This window comes from Cricetulus griseus, chromosome 2 (genome assembly GCF_003668045.3).
Source record: "Cricetulus griseus strain 17A/GY chromosome 2, alternate assembly CriGri-PICRH-1.0, whole genome shotgun sequence".
Taxonomy (NCBI): Eukaryota; Metazoa; Chordata; class Mammalia; order Rodentia; family Cricetidae; genus Cricetulus; species Cricetulus griseus.
Window position 1 is genome coordinate 244,542,520 of NC_048595.1, and position 24,003 is coordinate 244,566,522.

The 24,003-nt window shown below is 40.0% G+C and overlaps 1 protein-coding gene across 7 annotated transcripts in view; it reads left to right on the plus strand.

Moving 5' to 3' along the window:
• The window catches only part of Epb41l2 (erythrocyte membrane protein band 4.1 like 2), a 158,467-nt gene that overhangs the window by 33,783 nt on the left and 100,681 nt on the right, over positions 1–24,003 (plus strand). Inside the window, exon 2 of one of the 7 annotated variants that reach the window (XM_035440323.1) lies at positions 17,723–17,810. The exons of the other annotated variants lie outside the window; for them this stretch is intronic. The gene's annotated coding sequence lies outside the window, so the exon portion shown is untranslated. The remainder of the gene's footprint in view (positions 1–17,722; positions 17,811–24,003) is intronic. 7 annotated transcript variants of the gene reach the window in all.

The following is a 24,003-nucleotide window of genomic DNA, read 5'->3' on the forward strand; positions in this document are numbered from 1 at the left end:
CAGGATAGGCTCCAAAGCTACACAGAGAAACCCTGTCTCGGGGAAAAAAAAAAAAAAGAAATGGAGTGTGTGCTGGCAACTTTCTATCACTTGCACACAAACTAGAGTTACTTGGGAAGAGGGAACGGCCTCTAAGGAATTTCCTCCATCAAGCTGGCCCATAGGCATACCTGTGGGCATTTTCTTGATTAATGCTTGGTGTGGGAGGGTCCAGCCCACTGTGAGTGATGGCACCCCTGTGTTTATGACAAAGCAAGCTGAGCAAACTGTGAAGACCAAGCCAGTAAGCAGCATTCCTCCATAGTCTGCTTCAGTTCCTGACTCCAGGTTCCTGTCTTGAGTTCCTATCTTAGCTTTCTTTGATGATGGCCTATAAAATGTAAGATGAAATGAACTCTTTCCTCCTCAGGTTAGTATTGGTCATGGTGTTTATCACAACAGAAAGGAGACTAAGACAGTGTATATTAAAGATATACATTTTGAGGATTTGAAATATGTAAGGAAGGCTGCACAACTAAGGAAAGCGTATGTAAACGTGGTTATCACTAACTTACTGCTTCCTGAAGATGTAGTGGACTATTAGCCGTGTCCTAGCCATTTAGTCACTTGAGAAGTAGCTTTCAGAAGCCTGTTGAAAAATTGAGGTAGTTTATGGAGTGCCCGAATAAGCTATTCCTCTAAATTATTTTAGAGTTGAAGGGTAGAGAGGTTGTTGTGAGAACAGGAGGTAGACTCCTGGGAGGGCCACAGCACACATGGCTGGGGGACTGTACTGCCGTCTGGTTTATTGGGGTGGTGGGTGGGGTGGAGGAGTCGGGTGAGGGAGGGGGCAGGCCCTGCAGGTTGTATGCAGGTTGTATAGCTGTTGTTTCTTGCCTTGCTTTTGAGTTGGACTCCACTTCATTGGACCTCTGGTTTCCCGTAATGGCTGTAAGCATAAGAGACCTGAAGTCTTGGAAGGAAGCAGCTAGTATAATAGGTCACTCTTACTTAGCAAAGCCCTGATTTTTTTCATTAATGTAGTCAACAGGAAGCAAGAAGGGCTCCGAACGGTTTATAACTGTGAGTGTGTGCATCTTTGTGGGTGATTGCAGTGCTCTTGACATCTTCATCACAGCATGGACTGTGTGTTTTTTGAAAAACACAGCAGCCCTTAAAACCCAGAGTCCAACCTTTGGATTTTATTGATGGATAAATCATTCAGTACAATCAGATCTTGGCTCAGACTTTTGAGATGTTGTGGCACCGATGACTGTCATTTTTCTGCTGTTTGGTAGCAGTTAACTGTCACTGGAATGTTTAGGCAGTTGCTTTAATTTGCAGGCATCTCTAAATTTCCAAAGTAAATGAAGAGTCTAAGACATTCTGTGGCATTTGAATGCTGTTTAGTGGACTTTAGTTTCTATAGTTAACTTGGCAGTTTTTAAAAAGTGGAGCAGTAAGAGCTCAATCGTTTATACATGTTTTAAAGACTCACTTCCATAGGATGGCATTACAAAATGTACATGTAACCTTTGATAGACCGTGACTGATGTATTATTTGCCCATATGATTAATCAGCATTTGGCCAGCAGGAGTTACTGTAGGTGATTGTTCATAATGCTCAAGCCAAATTTTTATGTGTAGACTTAAGCTGAATAAAGTCTTATTTTGTTAGATGATGAAGGAGGAAATTAATGAAAATGTCTTGTGTTTCCAGAAGTTTGGAAACAAGGAAGAGGTATGAGGGAGGAAAATACTGTGTGAGGATGTAAAATTTTTTTTTTTTGGTTTTTTTCAAGTTCCATGCTTTAATAAAGCATTGGATCTCTATTGGGATCATCAATGTGTTAGACTGATTGGGAGATGAGAGGTTGAAATGTTTGCTAGCCAAGCCCTAAATCCAGACATTACATACTGAAAAACATTGCTTTAAGTAGTTATTTGTAGCATTTGAGTCATAAGTATAATTGGAGGAGGTCAGTGATGAAAAAAATATATAATGTATAGTTATTTATAGTAACTGGTGTGCCCTAAGTGGAATTCCATAGAACTGCTGGTATATATTAGCATACATGTTAGTAATTTGTTATATGTAATTTGGTGTCTGATTTAAAGATCTGGGAGATTTTCTTATAAATGTGAGATGAAGATTTGTGAGGGCTGTATGTCTGAGCATTATAGCATGTTACTGCGTAAAGTCTGAGCTAGTTTAATGGTTTGATTATTTGTATCAGCATTTTCCTCTTTAAAATATTGAGCCAGTTAGCATCAGCTTTTCATGAAGTGTGCTATGTCGTGAGCATGCTGATACCTTCTTCTGTATGTCAGATCTTTTGAAATGATCTTGCAACTGTCAAACAAGTATACTGTATGTTTGTTAAGTGAATTTTGAGTAGGCACTTACATTGAAGTTATGAAGAAAAAAGTTCACTTTGTTTTTCTTAGAAGTGTTTTTATTTAATTTTGGTTTTTCGAGCAGGGTTTTTCTGTGGCTTTGGAGGCTGTCCTGGAACTCACTCAGTAGACCAGGCTGGCCTTGAACTCGTAGAGATCTGCCTGCCTCTGCCTCCTGAGTGATGGGATTAAAGGCGTACTCCACCACCGCCCGACAATAAGTGTTTTTATTCAAGGAACTAGTTATCAGAAAAAAGTTAATTGATTTTGGAATATTGTAAGAAAGACTCTTGACAACTTGAGTCAGTTTTAAATGATTTATAAACTTTTTGGAGAGGTTAAATTCATAGAAACTTTTAATGTTTAGAATAAGAGGTCAATGCACTTTTTTTGAATGAACAAATCATTTCTTTCTATTGGTAAATTTTTTCCAATTTTGGAATTATCTTAAGGGATTACTAGTTTTTAGCATACTTATCTAAGGAATTGCATATTATATAGTGTTTGTAAACTGCTATAATAGTATAGTCATAATTGATTTTGAATGTTTTTCTGATGTGACATGGGAAGGTTTGGTCACTGTTGGGCCTTTGAGTAAAGATGATGCTCCTTTTGACTATACTTCATTTATTCCAGAGAGGTAGGTAGGCTGCTATCCTTAAATATTAGACTGTAGTAATGTCCACATAACTCTTTAAAGTTGATGCTAGTCCTGTTGCTGTTTGGCTCATGGAGTCTTTAGTAATCATTGGCTATATTCAATATTGGCCTTGCATCTTTTTGGCAAACAATTGAATCACTTGCAGGCTTGTGAAGTAATGGGTAGTTGTTTGGCTTCCTAGGCAACGAGCCTGCTGAGACCCAGTGAGCTGTGTTCCAGGGGGAACTGAACAGGTATATAGGGACATAGCCCTGTGGATAGAAAGCTTGTGGCCTTACCATTTGTCTTTTGTTGTATTAAAATACATGCTTTCATATGAGTGATGAACCTTGAATGTGAGACTAAATTATAGCCTTACTATCATGACTAAGTATATTTCAGATTGAAGTCAATGATTATATCTAATGTTTCTGACCTGCAGGTACTGAAGCAACTGGAAATTGAACCTTGAAATAGAAAACTGTATTACTGAGTTTTTACCTGCCTAGCCCCTTATGTAGTATGTGGTTGTCACAACGGATATAGAAGAATTCTTATAACTAAGCTATTTATAGAGTACCAAGTATAACATTAAAATATGATAGTAACTTTATGGCCTGTGATGGGCATTATTGAGGTTCTAAAGGAATACAAGGGAAGAAGACAGGGAAGAGTCAGTGAGGAGAGTTGAAAAGGGTAGGAAAGAAGGGGGTGAAATGAGTATATTGGGTGGGGTGGGTGCTGAGGATCAGCTATATTTGGAGGGCTGACTGGCTGGAAAGGAACTTGTGCACCAACCAGAACAGTTAACATTTTATCAGAATAGGGATCCCGTGTAGCTGCCGAGTGTAGGAAGGTGAACACATTTGGGCCAGACACACAAAAGGTAGAACTGGAAAGCCAAGGGTTAGAGCTCATGGAGCGTTCTAGTCAGTGGAAAATGCAGATTAAACCAGCAACTTACGAATAACCATCATGCATCTAAACATACCAAATGGGTTACTGCAGGAGACCTAGAAAAATGGTTACAGCCATACGCCAATGCTGAGAAGATAAGTTGGCACAACCATACAGCCCTGTTGGAGAGCAGTCTGGGACTATGAAGTTAAGCCAGCCTTGCCATTCTAGAAGCATGCTTTTGATGTAGTCCTGGGTATTAGGGAGACATTGAAGAAATGGTCACTGAGCCATTTATAGTAGCAAAGTGATAAGAACAACCCATCTTTCAATGAAACAGAAAGGATGCTGTATTTATGATGGAGTACTTACTAGGTAGGAGTTAAAAAAAAAGGACATGGACCTGATTAAAGCTACATACATGAACATAGAAAACCCCAATATTGAACTAAGATCAAGGACTGTGAATATCGTGGTAATTAAGAAAAAAAAAACTATGAAAGCAAGTTGACCTATGAAAAATACTATCTCTAGTTGCACTGCTGAGACATGTGCTAACTCAGGAGATAGATCTCTTCTGCTCAGTGACTTTTTCCTAGAGCCTAACACCGAGTTAGAACACAGCCAGCTTGACTTAGTGCCTGTTTTATGCCCAGCTTGGCTTTGTCTGCTTATTAAAACAGCTCAGCTATTCCAGGTCCACATTAAAGTTATATAGCATTTTGTAAAACATGTTTTCATCTGTGATGAGTCCTCATTTGTGTGAATTAAGCAGTCCCGTTCTGATTCTCAGTTTATTTCTTTTTATAGTAACTTGTTTTTCCTCACAAACAGTAGTAAGATATACTTTGTTTATGTGGCAGATTTATTCCTTAACACACAATGTGAGTTTTAGAAGCAGTGGTATGCTAGGTGTCACTGCAGTGGATTTGTATTGAGACGACCCAGGAATGAGTCTTCTTACCAGTGACAGCTTCCTGGTACAGTGCCACTTCACTCCTGACTCAGTGTGCTTTTGCAAACCATGGGCTGAGTCTTTCCTCCTGTGTTTTTTTTTTTTTTTTTCTGTGACTTGATGTGTGTCTTTAATAGTTTTGTTTCCCCTTCTGCTTTCTTCAGACAGTTTAGTTTCACTCTGTAGCCCAGAGTGACTTGACTAAATAGACCAAATAGGCATTGTTATTCTCATGAGTGAATAACCTGGTGTGGTGTGCATATTTATACTTGGTTTCAGTTTTTTTCTTCTCTCTCTAGCCAAGTGCTTTCTTTAATAGCATTCTCAGGATGAGTTTAGGAAGAACTTGTCAGAAGTCTGGGAGTATACCCAGATGACTTGGCTGTACCCTGTATTAATTGTTGTGGACAACACTAGACAGAATCAAATGCTCAGAATCAGCTTCCAGTGATTCATTATCATCAGTCCTTTGGAGTCATTTCTAAACATAATTATAAAACTACATGGAGTTTACAGGAAAATTATAACAGAAAAGATGAGTAAATGAATAGGAGGAGAAGAAAAAGAAGAGAGGAGGAGAAGAAAGACAACGATGACACCCACATTCTGTACCAGCTACAGCAGAGCAAATTGGGAACTGCAGTTTTCTTCTCAGGGAACTTCTTCAGCACAGGCTACTACAAATTGTTCAGCCATTGGCAGCAACACAGAAAACTGCCCCCTTTATTCTTTCCATTATACAAATGTAGACATTCATATGGAAACCCATCTTCAAGAAAGTGCTGTCTCTGTGGAAGCCACATGTTCACAGTTTGCTTTCTAGGTACATAACGGGTGCTCAGTGCTTTTGCTGTAAATAAAGTAAACAGGACAGAGGTTCTGAATAAAACAGAAAGAAACATGCACAGTACCTTCAACTTAGGTGTGTAAATCTGTGTAAATACAATGCGTTTGGAACTAAAATATATTTCTGTGTTTCACTGTATTGCTTGTCAGTGTTAGCTGTGGACTTTTTAATGTAACTACAAGAAATGTTAACTGAATTTAGGGTCAAAGTAGGATGAGATTTTACCAAAAAGTGACTTACTGTACTGTTCAGAAAACATCTTTAATGTCAGAAATTTAAAATGTAGCAGTGGAAAAGAGTTTCTAATTGTCCATTTAGTTCAAATCTGAAGTACATTTTTCCCAGGCTGAAGCTTTCCAACATGGGCCAGAAAACACATGTGTTTTTGAAAATTGAACTTAGTGCTCTGTTTTCTTCTGCCAGACCTCTGCCTGACTTGGGGCAGTTGCTCTTTAGTTGAAAAGTAGATGTGGAAGAATATGGACAGTCAGGTGAATTGTGGTATTTTTGGCTTTCTTTTAGTGGTTTTCTTGAATTGTGTTGGTGTTGAACAGCACACAAAACGATTTAGAGTCAGTAGGGTAACTCTCCAGTGCAGAGTAATTCTTTTCCACACAGACTTCTCATAAATACCAACAACATAGAAGGTGATCGATAGGATAGTAAACAGTATTGTAAAATCATCTGCTGGGCATGGAGAGGATAGTCTGATTTAGTAACAGTCGGCAAGTAGTGAATTAACATAGAATCATCCTTTGTTCCACTGTCAAGTGTATCTATTATAATTAGAAAAATTACCTATCACACCAGGTAACTCTCTTCACTTGCTTGCTGTCTATTTTCCTTGGAGTTTCTAGTTGGAATTTTAGGATATACTTTCAAGATCTTTTCCTTATGTCATCTAAAGTGCTTGTTTGTTTCCCTATGCCATCTTTAGTACTTGTTTATTTTCTTTCTTTTTTGTTTTGAAAGTTCCTTTGACAAGGAGTTTTGAATGGCAGCCTAACTTAAATTCACACACCTATATTGAACTCTGACTGAAAGTATTCTTCTGATTATCCTTTATTAGACCAAGAGGGCTATGTGTTGGGCTAGGGATGTAGCTCAGTTAGCAGAGTCTCTGCCTAGTATACTTGAAAACCTGGCTGCTCTATCCAGCATTGCTTAAAACTAGGCATGGCAGTGCTTGTCTTGTAAGCCCACTGCCTATAAGGTGGAGGCAGGAGGAGGATCTTGTATAACCAAATCAGTTATTTATCTCGTGTGTGTGTGTGTGTGAGTGTGTGTGTGTGTGTGTGTGTGTGTGTGTGTGTGCGCGCGAGCACTTTTGGAGAAGCTGCCTTTGTGTTGTTGTTGGAACTGGTTTGCAGTTCTCAGTCATCTTTGGGCACAGAAGACATTGCTTGGAAGATACTGGCCAGATACTTGTTTTTCTTTAAGAGTCATTAATTTTGTTCATAGATTGGATTATGGGCCTTGATTCAGTCCTATTGAACTTTATTTTTTTAGCTATTTTGGCTTTTTTCTTTTTGATAAATGATCAGTCTGTGAAATGGTAAGGCAATTGGGGAACAAAGGAATTCCTGGTTTCCAAAGGGGGTGTCTTTCACTTTCTATTAAAGCGGCAACACTGGCTTTATTTTTGGAAATAAATATTTTATAGCTATTGAGTAATTGACCACTTCCTGCTTTCACCTCTCTTTAAAGGAATGGCGGGATCTGTGGCTGTTTGTGCCCTTGGATAAAAAGCTGACAAGGACCTTGAGTTTCATGTTGTGATGTGTCCAAATGCCTTTATGTGATATTGTAGCAAAACTTGAGATCAAAACAGAAGATACAGTGTGTGGGTTGCTTAACTTAAAAAAAAAAAAAAAAACTGTCTACTCCACTTATTTTGCTAATATAAAACATGACAGATTGAGACTAGTGGGGCTCTCAGGATAATTAAGTGCAGGAAGTGGCTTCACATACTGCCTATCACATCCTTGATTATTTGTAGAAAATAGAAACAGCTGTGCTTCCAAATTCCCCATAAATCTCAAATGTTGGCATAGCACACTTTATGAGCTGATTCAATAAAGAACTTTGCCCATATGTCTTTCAATTTTCTTCACAAAAATGCAAACTATTTGGGGCACTCATTGCCAAATGAAAAGTTGTGTACATTTGGCTTCACAATGCATAGTAGCCCTGGGAGAAGGGTTCTCTTGGAAATTGACTGCATGTTTGTGGGAGAATGGATGGAAAGGGCAGTTTGTTGTGTTGCTGCCAAAGGGTCTGAACAATTTGTAGAAGCTTGTGGATAGAAAACAACTGTGAGGCAAACCAGCAACTCCAAACTGCCTTTGGGTATGTGAGAAATGCTTTCCTGACACCATTATTAGACCTTTTACAAGATTTATAAAGTGAATTTTTAATCTCAATGGCTAGAAATAATGCCTTGGCTGATTGAGACAGAAATCTGGAGAAATATTTGTTTTAGCCAAAGTGAAAAGTGATGCAGTATTAAAAGTGACATTTCTGTTTTGCTTTTACTCCTATGTAAAGACAAATTTTCCTTTGCCTTGGATATATGAAGGTAAATCTTGGCATGCATTTTACAGGAATAGGTTTTGTTCCCCCACTCCCTGTTAACTAATTAGAACTACCTGTTCCACAAATTCGCTTATTAGGTGTGTTTCATGCTGCATTAGAATCATGTATCAAACATGTATATAACTACTGGGACTTGCAGCCGAGTACAGTGCTGATGTCTTTATGGTGGTTATGTCGCCTGAATGGCTCCTGATGAGGGAAGCAGATTAAAGAGGGTGTCCTGTAGTTAACAGTGGTTGGAGCTGGGATGTGGAACCCATCTAGTGGTTCTAATTATTTGAGGAAGTAACTATTACAGATACTCATCTTTTAGAATAAAAATCTTGTAAGGATTATTCTTGCAGGATGTGCATGGACATGTGGAGTGGTAGTCTTGGGTTGGTTAGTGTTTCACCAAACTTTGACTTAGGTTAGCTCTCACCATACCTGTGCATTGAGTCATTTTGTAAATTGTTCTGGTCTGAAGGCGCAGGCACATCGGTCACAGTGATACTTAAAAGCTCTGGATGTTGCTATACTTTCTTGACCTTACTTTCAGTATTATTCTTTGTTGAGGGCATCTGCCTAGGCTTTTAACTAAAGTACAGAAGCAGTTGGTTAAGGCAAAATCTTTTTCTTAATGTTTTGTGATACTCTACAGTATTGTTTTTCATAATTGTATTTCTGCTTCTTTTGCTCCTAATCTAGTGGTTTTCAATCCCATTGGAGGGCAATCTATTATTCGTCTGCAGGGCAGAGAGGCTGTATCCTATAACATGCAGGGCTGCTCCTCATAGCAAAATGTTAAAATGGTAGCAGTTGAGCAACCTAGCTGTAGCAAGCAGAGGCCCCAGGCCACATCGGATTCTTCAGAAACCCTGACTTTATGACGTTTTCTCGTAACAAAATGGTCCAGTTCTGGGCTCATTTTTTTTCTTATTTTGGAGATGGAGGAAGAGGCTATCTATCCATTTTCTCACCCAGCTTTAAGCTAAATGACACAGGTTGACTTTGCATTGGATTCTCTAATGACACAGGTTGACTTGCATTGGATTCTCTTATCTGTTTCCTACTTTCACTCAATACCTATCATACATCTATTCTGTTAATAAAAATTGATCTTTTTTGTGTGTTTTATTATCACTTATGGATTTGCAGCACAGCATTCATGATTTTTGTCATGTTTAAAAAGATGAAAGGGATAGTCTATAGTTGATTGTGAAAATTTCTTTTATTTTTGAGATTTTAATATGATTATAACCTTTCCCTTTCCCCCACCCCTTCTATATAACCCTTCTTGTTCTTTTTGAGATTGATCATCTTTTTTCATTAATTGTTGTTAAATGCATGTATTACAGGTATATGCCTGCATATTCCTAAGTATAACCTGCTCTCATATATATATGTGTGTGTGTGCGCGTGCGCGCGTGCGAGAGAAGAGAAAGAGAGAGAGAGAGAGAGAGAGAGAGAGAGAGAGAGAGAGAGAGAGTATATTGCCTTGGAGAGGCAGTTTCTGCCACCTCACTCAGCATTCCTTCCTTGTCTTAGTTCTTTGTGTAGGGTCAAGGCCTCCTGGGCTTTCCCTTGTCCATTTTGGCTTGTTTGTTGTTGTCCTTGTTCAGCTCATGTTTAGGCAGCCATGTTGGTGAGACTTCATGGATATAGCTTCTGACGTTACCAGGAGACACAATCTCACTGCAAACTCCCTGATCCTCTGGCTCTTACAGTTTTTCTGATCCTCATCTGCAGGGTTTCCTGAACCTTAGGTGTGGAAGTTGTATTGTAGATATATCCATGAAGATGGAAGTTTCTGTTTCTCCTGGTCCTGCATCTGTTTGTTCCCAAGTAAACACACAGAGGCTGATATTATAAACTGTTTGGCTGATGACTCAGGCTTCTTACTGGCTAGCTCTCTCTTAATTATTAACCCATTTCTATTAATCTTGGATTACTGGAGAATACCTGGCATCCTGTATTCCCTGTAGCTACATGGCATTGTCCTCTGGCTCTCTCTCTCTGTTCTCCTCTTCCCAGAATTCTCCTAGTCTGATAGCCCCGCCTATACTTCCTGCCTGTCTACTGGCCAATCAGCGTTTTACTAAACCAATAAGAGAAACATGTATTCACAGCAAACAGAAGGACCTCCCCCATTATATCCATCATGACTGGGCTCCATAATGCTGCATTTTGATTGGTTGTGGCTTTTGAAACGTTCTCTGTTGCAGTGTGAACTTTCTGTGATGACTACTTTTTCTTCTGGTTTTCCTTGCTCCCTTCCTGCTGCAGTCACAGCCTGTTTTGTCCTGCTCTTGTTTCTACTCTAGCTCTTTTGTTGCTTTTCATGTTTCTTTTTTTAGTAGATACTTTTCAAAATGAGTTGAAATCCTGAGCCCCTCCCTCTCCCCTCCTCTCCCCCTCCCCTCCCCTCCCTTCCATCTTTGTCTTTACCTCTGTCAGGAGGAACTGGATCTCACCGTGACAGAAATAGCCCTTGAGGTCCTGTAGAGATTCACCCATGGAGCTCGTGTAGCCTTTAATTCTGAGCTGGTTGGTTTCTTGTCAATTTGGGCAGCTATACTTCCCTTAGCCTTCACTTGTATTGTCTTGAATTTCGGAGAGACAACCTCATGTTTCTTCAGGGTTTAGTCTCTTATGTGTTAGAGTTTACATGTTAGAGTATATAGTATGTAAGCCTGTATGTTCTTTTGATTGTGTTTTGAATTCTATGAAAGCATTTATTAGACATTTGATTCCAATGAGAGATAATTATGGGAAAGTTGTTCTTTCATTGAAAGGCCCACTAGTAGGGCATTGTCCTTATCACTGTGGCCATGCTTATTGGTCTTGACTTTTACAAATCGACCATGCCTGATTGCACAAGTGTTTGCATGGTTAGATAAATTGTATTTGGACAATAAGCTGTTATGCCTGGGAGTGATTGGAGAAGCAAGGCATGGTTGTACATGGGCTACTTTGGAAGAGAATTATAATAAATATTAAAAATGTTTTTACTGTAGGGGAGAAAATAGAACCACTTTTGCTGGTAAAAGATTCCCTTTATGCTAAGCAGCATAAAGCAGCACCTTGAACTTGATGATAGTAGAATTTAGCCTTCCACTGATGGGCAAGTTTTCCTTTTCCCCTTACTTTCTAACTCCCTTCCTTTCCTCAAGTGTCTGGCTTTGTTTTGGGTAATAGAATTTGATAAATAGAATATTAGATTTTCTACATTGAAGGGCAACTGCAGTTTGATTTATGGCTGAGAACAGAAGAACATCTAGTTTTCAGTTCCAAATTGTATGTATTTGGAGGGCCTAATGTTTTTTTCTTTTTTCTTTTAATTTTTTTCTTTTTATTTTTTAGCTTATATATATATGTATATATGTATATGTATATATATTTATATAAAAAGAGCAACAATGGCAGTATGTTTTGCATCAATAGCAGCAACAGCTTTTCCAGGTTCTGCAGTCATTTGAACAAAATTGTAGAGACATCCAGCACACTCCATTTTAAAAAAGCAAAAAACAAAAAAAACAAAAACAAAAAAACAAACAACAAAAAAGTAAAAAACAAAATCCCAGAAAACAGCACAGTTCTGTTACTCTTGTGGTACTTGGCACCATTTTTTTTAAATTAGCTTCTCAGTCATCATCTGGGAGGAAACCATTCTGAGCAACATCATTAAAAACAGCTCTGATAAAGCATGGTCACTACTATGTATCATAAAGCAGGTCCACATATGAGTGAGTTCATATCATGTTTGTCTTTTTGTGATTGGGTTACCTTGCTCAGAATGGTTTCTTCGAGTTCCATCCATTTTCCTGCAAATTTCAAGATTCCATTGTTTTTTTTTTTCTGCTGAGCAGTACTCCATTGTGTAAATGAACCACAATTTCTCTATCCATTCTTCAGTTGAGGGGCATCTAGGCTGCTTCCAGTTTCTGGCTATTACAAATAGTGCTGCTATGAACATGGTTGAACAGATGTCCTTGTTTTGGGTATGTGCCTAGGAGTGGAATTGCTGGATCTTGTGGTAGACTGATTCCCATTTTCTTGAGGAGTCATCATACTGATTTCCACAGTGGCTGTACAAGGTGGCACTCCCACCAGCAGTGGAGGAGTGTTCCTCTTTCTCCACATCCTCTCCAGCATAAACTCTCATTGGTATTTTTGATTTTAGCCATTCTGACAGGAGTAAGATGGTATCTCAGAGTTGTTTTGATTTGCATTTCCCTGATGACTAAGGATGTTGAACACTTTCTTATGTGTATTTCAGCTATTTTAGATGCCTCTATTGAGAATTGTCTATTTAGTTCTGTACCCCCACTTTTTAATTGGGTTGTTTGGTGTTTGGGGGACTAGCTTCTTGAGTTCTTTGTGTATTTGGAGATCAGCCCTCTGTCAGATTTTTTTTCGTTTATGCATGTACAGATGGAAAACTGGTGTCTATGATTGTGGAAATATGTATTGGCTAAAAACTTGGTAGGATTTTTGGGATCATAAAGATCCTCTTAAGGTTCGTAACTGTTGGATAGTTTATTTTTATTTATCTTTGAGAGAGGGTTTGAACTTGTAACAGTCCAGTTTCAGCCTCCTAAGTGCTGAGACTAATGTATGAATTATCATGCCTGAAAACTGAGTTTGAGAAATGTTACCATGATAGTTTTAAAAAATGAGTTAAATAACACAGTTTTCATTATTTGAGAATTTCATACATGAATTCAAGTGGGTTTTGTTAGAGCAGTTGGGTGTGAGCATCCCTAAAGTAGAATTCTGGAAGAGTAGGCAAAGGAGCTAAGGTGTTAATGCTGGTGACTTAGGGATCCAAGCTGCTTCAGGTAGGAACATAGGCTCTTGATGGTCAAGTTAACTGTTGGAATTGGTGTTTAAGAGGTTTTGAGTTTGAAAAGATAGATGATAATTAGAAGTTGAGGTTATGGTAAGGTTGTGTCAGACTGGGCTTCCAAGAGAGTTTTGTAGAGGGTCATGACAAGCATTCAAGAGTGAAACAATAAATAACTAGGTCAACCTCACATTGTGTGTAAGAATTTCCATGAATGAGGGAGAGGAGGGAAAGGGAGGCCTTTGTGGCAGAGTTTGTTAGATGGCAGTGAAATTTGTTGAATGGCAAGTTGGGGGCTGGACTTGCTAGACTGTCTAGGTTTAGGCTTTGGGCTTGATCAGAGTTACACAAGGTCATTCATTTGAAATCATAGTTTCCATTAAAACTGGGGTTGTCTGCTATGTTTTTGTAAGTTGTTTAGGCAGTCAATACTCCTGAGTCACAGTTGGAAAAACTTGGAAGGTGGAGTGTGACTATGGGAATGGAAAATGGAGATGGTAAGAACATGCTCTCTGGAGGCTTGATTTCTAAGTAGGAACACATGGCTGTCCTGAGCTCTAGAGAAAGCACAAGGTGTGGGTAGTGAATAAAGGGTGTTTGCATTTAGAATGCCTTATGCATGGTGAGGTTTGGGGTTCAGTTCAGCCTCTCTGGAAACACCCTCACAGACATACCCAGAGGTGTCTTGGGTAATTCTAAATCCAGTTGAATTGGTGGCTTAGCTAAACCATTAGAGATAGACTGATATGTATTTCCTTAGTCCATTTGTACAGATTGAGGTTCATATCCTATGCGTGTGTTCCCATGATGCTACCTAACAACCCCTTATTGTCTGGTTTTGGTGAGACGAGGATCAAGGATATGCATATATATTTTTTTTAACCTCAAAGGTCCCCAAATTAGTTTTTAATGTCAGGAACTGCCTGTAGACAGGAATGCAAAAACTAGTCCCCCTCTCAATAAAAAGATCTGTGAATGGTTGGTTCTCCAAAGATTTATCTTGACAGGAGTTGATGCCATGTTCTACAAAAAAATTAAAACTGAAAAGTTGAAGCACAGGGCTTCCCCACAGAGAGACCAGTAACCACGAGGTCCTATGGCTTGGATAGGAGCCCACTTACCTTGTAGGCAGCATTGGGTGGGCCAAGATTCAAGCAGCAGCTGGACTTAGGAGATGGTTCAGAGCCATGGCGGATAGTGACATCATCTCCATAGGTGCCAAATCCGTTCTCTACCTTTTGTGGTCTGTCTTTGTTTCAAAGAAGAAGAAAGAGAGCAGTGTGTTTAAGAACTACTGTGAGATGTTATGTGGAATCCAGTTCGGGGTGTGTGCAGGGTAGTGAAATGACAATACAAGTGGTCTTTGGAAACTGCAAAGTGCCAGAGACTCCAATTTTAGGTACTTGCAAGAGAGTTTTGGAGGAGAGGTGGATGACTTCTAGGTATTTCAGACTCTTAAGAAAAGAAACTGGAAAAACAAAAGTTGAAGGTCCCCCCCCCCCCAACACACCTGATGACTGGATTTTCAGTTTTTTTCCTGAGAGCTTTTGATTTCCAGCCTGTTGAAGAATTTCGTTAAATGTCAAGCTTGGATTAAAGAGATTGGATCTGTTTAATAGAGAATCCACATGTGTACAGACAGACTTTGTAATGCAAGAATTGTAAATAAGAGGCTACTCTTATTCTTACCTTTTTTTTTTTTTAGATGTAATTGCTATTAATATTATGTTGTGCTCTACAGTCATAGCTTATGGAGTAAATACTCTGTAGTACAGATTTGTGTTCATTTAATGAAGTGGGCCACAAACTGTATGCTTGGTTTTGATGTCTTTGTTTACTCTCTCTTACTTTCTGTATAGCTTGCCATGCCAGATTCTTCAAAAACTATATGCTTTTGGAATTAAGGCATACTTTAGGTCATGAGTAACTCTCTTCCCTCTATAGATTAAGAAAGTCGACTAAAGTTAAATAACTTACTGATGACCAGAGCTGGGCTTAGAATAGTCAGAATGCTTTTTATGACATACTGCATTCTGTTTTGCTTCATTGTACATGAGAATTTGTGGAGTATTTGTGTGTTCTAGAATAAATTAGAGATCATTGACCTCAGAGAGTTAACTCCATCTGACTAGAAATTTGAGTATGAGAAACTGAAAAATTGAGACCACCCAAACACAACTATTCAGGAATTTGGCCCAAGTGATTGGGGCAAGTTTGTGAAACATTGTGATATGCTTGGTTTGTTGCTCTTTTGAGTTATTTGATACGGGCTTGAATGGGATGGAGATAAAATGTGGATCACCTTTAGCAGTGAGTATTGGAAGTTTTTCTCTTTAACCCTCTTAAAAACCTTAAGTCCCTTGAAAGCCCTGTGTGCAGCTGGGATTACAGGCGAGAGTTCTACACTGCGTATTTCCCTCCCTGTTACTTTCCCTCCCTCCTGCCATTCCTCCTCTTTCCTCTTCTCCTCCCTTCCTTCTTCCTCCTCTCTCCACCCCCATGGTACTGAGGATCAAACTCAGGCCCTGGCACATCAAGCACTTTACTGACAGCCATCTCCCCAGCATACTTCAGAGCTTTTAAAATATTTGATGACATAATTTACATCTCACTTACGTTTTACTATGGAATATATTTGCCCTTATTTTGCTGAATTCCTGAAAGAATTTGTAGCTTTTTAATTCCTTTGGCAGTTGTTCACACATAGTTTTATGACATTTGTTCTGTTCTTTCCCTTGAAATTTGACTTATAACTGTTACCCACACAAAGGTTTTGTTCTCAAGAAAAGGATGTTCTCTTGTTCCCTTTTCTGTTTATTCCTCTTTCTTCTTCCTAGCAGAGGCCCTCACAGGCCCACAGTTGCCTTTCCATGGTATTTAAAGATGTTCTGAGCGCTTTGGGAGCACATGAGGAAACACGGTCTCTTGGGTTACAGTCATGGCGGCCTTGCTGATCTGAGGAGTATCTGTGGAATAAACACGTCTGGCATGTTTGGCACACCTTATGGTTGTAAACGCTCTGATGTCTCTGAACTCAGTGTAAATCTGAAGGAACTGAGTATATGAGCTGAGTGACCTAGTGAGATGTGGAGGAATGTCTGAAGACAGATGGGGAAGCATACAGTTTCTTGCTTTGTTTCGGAGCCAGTGTCACTGTGGCCTGGAACTCATGTGGTGCAGGCTAGCTTGCACCCGGGCAGTCAGCGTGCCTCAGCCTCCCTGAGTAACTGGTTCTGTATGAAGGAGCCATCAAATCAAGCATGGCTGACATTCTCTGAGAGCTATTGAAGAGAGGTGGGAAGGCTGGAGGTACTCCATTTTGAAACTCTGCAGCAGTAAGGAGTGAGGAAGGGAACTTGCTGCAGCCATTTGTAGGTAGGCAGAGAAAGGAAGAGTGGGAAGAAACAGAAAAATAGTAAGACATCCAGCTATCTGGGTGGAGTCTAAGTCCAAATGTCAATTGGCAAAGTTGAGATTTTTTTCCACAAGATTTAAAAAGTGATTGGGATGGGTGGTGAAGCTCCACTAGAGATGACAGCTTATGTACTAGAGAAATATAACAGAAATTGGCCAAGTGGTGAGATATGATAGGAGAAAAACAGCTAAAAAGAATTATTTTTCCCCTCTTTGGCAGCACTCTGTGCTTCTTATAATGTACTTCTCTTGTTTCACTTGAGAAATGAGTTTTTGCTTATTAATTATTTTTAGGTGATAATCTATGTATGTGTCCTCTAAGCCAACAGTTTTTAGTTTTTTTCCAGTGTAATATAAAAGAATCTTCCTTTTGATTGACTGTGACACCCCCACATTGCTTCTTGTTAGAGTCGATATTGGAGCCGTCCATACCCCACTTGTTCACCATGAGGTGTCAGGATGTGTAGAAGTTGTGACAGGTACCATAAGCAGACCTGTCACTTCATAGACTTCATGGCTAGGGACATGTATGATATGTATCTATATCTATATATCTGTCTATCTCTCTCTCTATAAACATACATGTATGTTCTCTTCCTTTAAAAAGGAAAGGATAGTTATGTTTTGTGTGTGTGTGTGTGTGCGCAAAATGCTTATTCTGTTGCTAGGGTGATCTCCTGTCTTGACTAGCTCTTGCTTATTAGTTTGTTACATTTATTATTTTATATGCATTGGTATTTTGCCTGCATGCATATCTGTATGAGGATGTTGGATTTCCTGCAACTGGAGTTAGAAACAACTGTGAGTTGCCATGTGGGTGCTGGGAATTGGACCCTGGACCTCTGGAAGAGCAGTCAGTACTCTTAACCACAGAGCAATCTCTCTCCAGCCACCAATTCATTATATTTAGTAGTTGTGCATACACTCTAAGACATTTGGGATTATTTTCTGACTGGCTGGATAAAAAGGTAAGGTAATCCAGGAGTTAATTTTATGACTGGGAAGAAACACTGCCTCTTAGAGATGTTTGCATTTACCTTTGGGTTCTAGTGTCAGTAGCATTATTTCCTGACCTGGAGCTGTGCCACCTCTGACTTAAGCGCTAGGACTGAATTGTGTCAGCACCACTACTTAAGGGGTTTATCCTAATCCAGGTGTCCTTGGCTTTTGCAGTACTAGTGAGCAAGGTGGTAGCAGTGAATGCAGACCTGGCCTGCAGGTGTGGGTCCCGAGAGCTCCTCGTACTCCATTACTGATAACTGTGAGTTGTGTTTTTCCTGGGGTGCTGTGTTTTGATGGCTTGGTGGGCAGTAGCATTTGTTTCTGATGCTATTCTTCTAGAACAGAATGCATATCTGAATTTGGTCTCAAAGGGTTCTATTGTGTTGCAGCATCAATGAAGGTGTCTAACTAGTGAAGAGCCAGCTGCACAGCTGGTTGAGGCACAGTGCCAGTTTGGTTTTCTGGTTGTTAGACTGACTGGGTTTCCCAGAAGACTAGTGGTATTTTATTTAGCATTATCCTAAGGGGTGTATGCTGCCATTGCACATTATATTTGAGGGGTTCCAGAAGAATCACATGATGGCTCAGTTGTCACAGCTGTAACAAGTACCCCAGCCTTCCTAGGTACTTTATGACCTTTGATAAGACTTCATTATCAGGGAAATTGTGAGTCCCTTCTGTGGGCTCTTAGTCATGTTAATCAAGTAGTTTAAGAACCGAGTGTCCAGTTTGAGGACAACTTTAATAGGGTTTAAAAGAAAAACCCCAGGGCAGCAAATTTTAAACATTGGCAGCTTCTGGGAGGAGAAGATGGAGAAGAGGAAGCTGAGCCGTGCTGTTTGAGTTTGACTGGCATGGAGGTCAATCACATGGCAGACAAAGAGCCACACTGGGGAGGGGAGCCTAGAGAAGGACTGAAGGCCAGTGTTAGGGAAGCATGCTTAGAAAAGAGATCTAGAAGAACAGTGAAAGGTTGGCTTTTCTGAGGAAGCTTATGGCTATGGCTGTGTAACACCCTGGGAGTGCTGGGGTGGGGGTGGGGTGGGGGAAGTGCTTCCTCTTAGAGAAAGGCTGATTGTTCCTCCATCTCTTTAACATGGCTTAAGGTGAACCTGCTTTCCTTGAAGTTGTCCCATGTCTAGGTGATTGGTGGGCCCAAAATGATCCACTTTTATATTTGGGGTAGTTTACAATGTTTGGTCTCCACTAGCCAGAAGGACAGCTGGGAAGTACTTGCGCACAGTCCCATCAGGGCCCTGTAGCAGTCAAGTACTAAACTGAATCTGCAAGGAATCGGCCTCCCTTTCCTTCTCCCATAAATGATGCTACATGTTGGTGAGAGATTGTCATCATTCCTGTAGTTTTGCAAAGCACCCACTACCCTATATTTATTTATTTAATAAAAAACAGCCATACTATGTAGCTCCTGTTGGCCAGTCATGCCCCCAGTTTTCTGAGTGACCAGACACTGCCCCACATTTTCATTTTTGTTGACTTTTCTAAGAAATTGGAAGCTCAGCAATGAAGTGTACTACAGAAGTAGGCTGGCTGTGAGCTTCATTTGAGGTGAGAGAGTGAGGGTGAGGGGTAAGTTTATTCAGAAACACAGTTTAGTATCACCATTTAACATGGTTCATGCAAAGGAGAGATTCTGGTAGATATCAGTTGGCTGGGCTGGGCTGGGGTGGAGGGAGATGCTGCCTTTCTCAGAACATTTGAAAAAGTTGACCTCTCATGTATTCAGGTTAGTTTAAAGTTTCTCAGATTCTTTAATAGTTACAAAGTACAGGTTAAGGTATTTGGTTTGTCACTGAGAAGGCTTCTGTACTCCTGGTCTATTCTAGGGTTCATTTCATATCCCACCTTTTCTCTGCTTCTCTTAGAGAGTACCCTTCCCCACTGCTGTTTCTTCATGAAAGGGTCTCACCATAGCCCAGGCTGGTCTTGAACTTTGCTGTATAACTGAGGCTGACTTTGAACTCTCCTTCCTCCATCTCTATAGTGCCTGGATTACAGATGCAAGTTGGCATACCTGCCATTCCTCATATCTTCTAATGTGCATTGTAAAACATGACCAAAATCTCTCATTAAAATGTGCCAAAATAGATGTTTCATTGGAGTGTTGCTTAATTTAGTATTATAGCCATGGGATCATTATATGACTGTCTTAGATAATAGAAAAACAAGATCGATTCCCAGGATTGCTTGAAAATGTAGGGATACTGAATTTCCTCCTTTTGCCCCCTCTTCTTTTTATTCAACTTAAACTAAATATAACTTTGTTCAAAAGAAATTCTGAGAAAAGTAGAGAGGGCAGTGGGACCCAGAGGAAGGGAGGGAAGGATGGGTGACAATGCAGTCTTCAGATCATGAAGTCTAGGAGCCCAGCCGTGAGGTGATGACTGGCACTCTGCTGGCTGCTTTTGAGTAAGGCCTAGGGTATGACCTGGAGGCTAAGTGGCTTTCCCCTGCAACACTGTAGCTTTAAGCCTGGGAGAGATGAGATCAGAAGGCATTCTGGGTGGAAGAACTTAAGCTGCTGTCTGCAACATTGGAGTCACTGAGGTTTTCTAGACTCATAAATGATTCCATCAGAACTGGAATTGAGGAAGATTGGTAGAGAAGCAGTGTTCTGGAAAGATTGGAAGTAAGGCTAATCAGTAAATTATGAGAAACAGTTGGAGAACAGACTACTTGTTGGTAACTAATTTACTTACATCAGCCTATTTATAGTTATGAAAGTACTTTTTAGGACAGTGTCTCCCGAAGATCTCTTAGCACATACAGGTGTACATGGAGTATTCACACATCTCGACACTGGTGTCTTCATACAGTACAGGTAAAGCGTGGAGTAATCACACATCTCATCACTGGTCTCCTCTGTGCAGTGTGCACAGATGTTTTGTTCCCTGGTTCCTGTCCTGGCACTCGTACTTTTTCCAGTGCATTTCTTATTTTGCTTTTCTTTGTGTTGGGGAGGGAACCAAGGCTTTATGCTTGGTGTGTCAGGCAAATGCTTTCCATGGAGGCTCTCTCCAGCCCTCTTGGTTCATTTCTAAAGCCATTCTTTTAGTAGGGTTTTGAAAACCCGATACTTGGTTCGCTGAGTTGAGGATGTCCTGATTTCTTTTTCACCCCCAAAGTCATTAATCTAGCTCCATTTTTATGTGCCGTGTTAGGAAAGCTTTTGTGCCAGTTTTGAAAATGGATTGTGTTTAATCCATGTGATGATTACTTGTCATTCATAGTCTTGGAAAGTCAGTGTCCTGACTGTAAGAGAAGGATTTTGGAATTAAAGCCTGGTCTTTTTGCTGGCTGACTTGTTTGGTATCTCTGAGCCTCAGTTTCCTTATCTGTAAAAAGGCTTTGTTGGAGCTCTGCTCAAGTGGGCACTAGGAAGTAATATTCATTCAGGGGGTCTAGCGGAGTAGCTGCCGGAGCAAGCTTCCATAGCTAACTTCCTCAGCAGTGAGACTCTTCACACACTGCTCATCAGTAAAACAATTTCCACTGATAACTTTTTTTTTTTTTTTTTTTTTTTGTTTTTTGAGACAGGGTTTCTCTGTGTAGCTTTGGAGCCTATTCTGGCACTCAGTCTGGAGACCAGGCTGGCCTCACTTCGATCTGCCTGCCTCTGCCTCCTGAGTGCGGGATTAAAGGCGTGCGCCATCAATGCCCAGCCACGGATAACTTTTGTTTTGAAGGTTTTGATAATAGTTTTTCTTTTTAGTTTCATATTTTCAGTTACTGTTTTTTTTTTTAAATTTTCTTAGTTACTGTTATTTAAAATTAAACTCTGTTCCATGTTGTAATGAGGGAAATTTGTGCTCTAGTAGTTTTAATTTTTCTCTATAGACGGTTGTGCATTTTTAGTTCTGCTTTGTAAATTTTTACTGTTTCTCCCTCCTAAAAGAAACAGCCCTGTTGTATGTTAGTGGAAACATTGTTCTCTGTTGGGATAAAGGAATGCCTTTGTGACTCCTTCGAGACATTCTACAGATGCCATTTTGTAGTTCTTAAGGGCAAGTGGTCCGTCTGTGTGTGTTAAATTGTGCATGTACTGTGGTTGGTATTGCAATAAAGTTATAGAGAAAAGTAGATAATAACACTTGTCATAGGCTAACAAAGCAAAGAACGGCTCTCTTGATCTTAGGGAGATGTCTGTTTCGTGTTCCTGTGTGGTCCCAAAGCAGAAGATCCCTCCTGCACTTAAAGTGACCACAGATGATGGCTGATGTTTTGCGGCCAGCTTCATAGTTAAGATGACTTCTGAGGAGGACTCTAAGCCTCATGGTGATATGTGGTGCTCTTTAAACATCTCTGCCTTATGTGATCTTTACAGAATTTTAGTGGGAAATACACTCTAATTTGCTAAGTGGCCCTAACTCTGGTATTCAAAAGAATTGGAAGCAGAAATCTGTTGGGAAATTTCCTTGATAAAATGCAGGAAATTCCTTTCATTCTTTTGAATCCAGTTGAAATCAGACTTTGAAAGTCCCCTGTTGTAGCAGAGTCTGAAATCCCTGGGTCTTCAGAGTCCTACAGATTACTTGCCTGCCAGCTCACGCAGCACACTGTGAATACAGCTCTGTGTTCAGGTAACTGCACACAGTGCAGTGCCAGTTTAATATAACTTGCTGGGACTTTAATCTTTACTTTTACTGCCCCTAAAACTCTTAGGATGAGGATAATAAAGGGAGAAAACCCCATATATCTGTAAGGACTTTATATTTTTATTACATTTATTTATTTTTGTATGTGTCTGTAAGTCAGAGGACAGTTTGTGGGAGTTGGATCTCTTCCACCACGTTGGAACTGGGTATTGAACTTGGGTCATCAGATTTAGTGACAGGCACTCTTACCTGTGGATCCATCTTGATGGCCCTACATTTTTTGTTATTTCAGTAACAACACATACTATGTACAGAAAACTTGAATAGAAAATTACAAATAAAATACGATTCCCTGGTACCCATATTTCTGGAATTCTCAGCATTTTGATTAAGCATTTCTTTCTTTTGTTTGTAGGCATGCATATGTGGATAAACATAACAGCATTTTATTTTTAAGCTTATTTTCTTCAACAGAACAGGGCAATTAAAAAAAAAACAATCTGTGTGTTACAGATTGTTACAGTGGTAGAACTTGTATTTAGAAATGTTAACCTCACTTGAAAGCTTGTATTTAGTAGCCAGTATGTTAATTGATTGCAAATGTGGCCAGAAAGGGATAGACTCTCATTCTGGATGTTTTCTGAGATCATAGAAGTATATAGCAAGAGCCTTTGTAATAGAGATCATCACGCAGCTTTAATTTAGCATGGAATACTGATTTGCTGATTTCCAAGGGCTGATTGTATTGTGACCTGATTCTCTCTATCAGGGCAGAGGTACTTGGGGGTTAACAGTGTTTGTGTCTGTCTGGGCAGCAACTATGCAGGTTTGATGTCATTTCAAGCCCTGTGTCTTGATGTTCCATCTGTTTCTGTTAAGGTAAATATATAGTTGATATGGGCAGATCCTGTTAGAGTCAACTCCATGACAAAACCAAGTTTTCTTTGGATAGGTCTTTTTCTATAGTCTAAGTGAAAGTCAGTCAGTCACTTAAGGAAACTTACAGATTCTGGGGCCAGTGGTCCATGGGAGAGAAAAAGTGACCTGGACTTCCTTATTTACCTTAGGCTACAGCAAAAATACTTGCTTTAGATAGAAACAGAACTGAAAACACATGTTTCCTTTTCCAGTTAAAACTGTGTGATTTAGTATATTCTAGTATGGTTAAATTGAAATTACCAAGGAGAATAGAAGGAAATAGAAAGGGATTGGTTAGAGAGAGATGAGATGGTTCCGAATTATTACTGTATCCATACTACTGGAATATGTAATCATCAGATTAGGGTTGATCATAGAGGGAGGAAAGGGTTAGGCAAGTAGTACAAAGGGGAAGTTAGGTGAAGTTGCTAAGTTTATTATTGTGAGTGCTCCCCACCGTGTGCGTGCGTGTGTGTGTGTGTGTGTGTGTGTGTGTGTGTGTGTGTGGTGTGTGTGTGTGTGTACATACACCTGTGTACACACGGACCAGCTCTTGTTTCTCTGGTCAATTCTTGCAGCTCCATGTATCTGGAAGGAATTTCTTGCCTCACAGAACACAGGCCTGTGTGTTTTTTCTTGTTCTTTCGCCTTCTTTCCCAGGGCAGTGGAGAGCACCGTTGTTAGGTCTGCCAGTCTGCCCTGCCCCTCTGCATGGCCCATCACATTATGTAGGTCATTGGTTGTGGGATTCAGGGGATGGATGGCGAGACAAATGAGAGCAGTGCTTGCCTTGGGTGATTCCTGACTATCTGCTTCCATCTGAGGCTTTGCTTCAAGTGCCATGCTATATCTCAGGGTCCCTGTGGAAATGAGTCATGATATACTTAGCCCATTTTAGATCACATTCTGACATCCTGATTT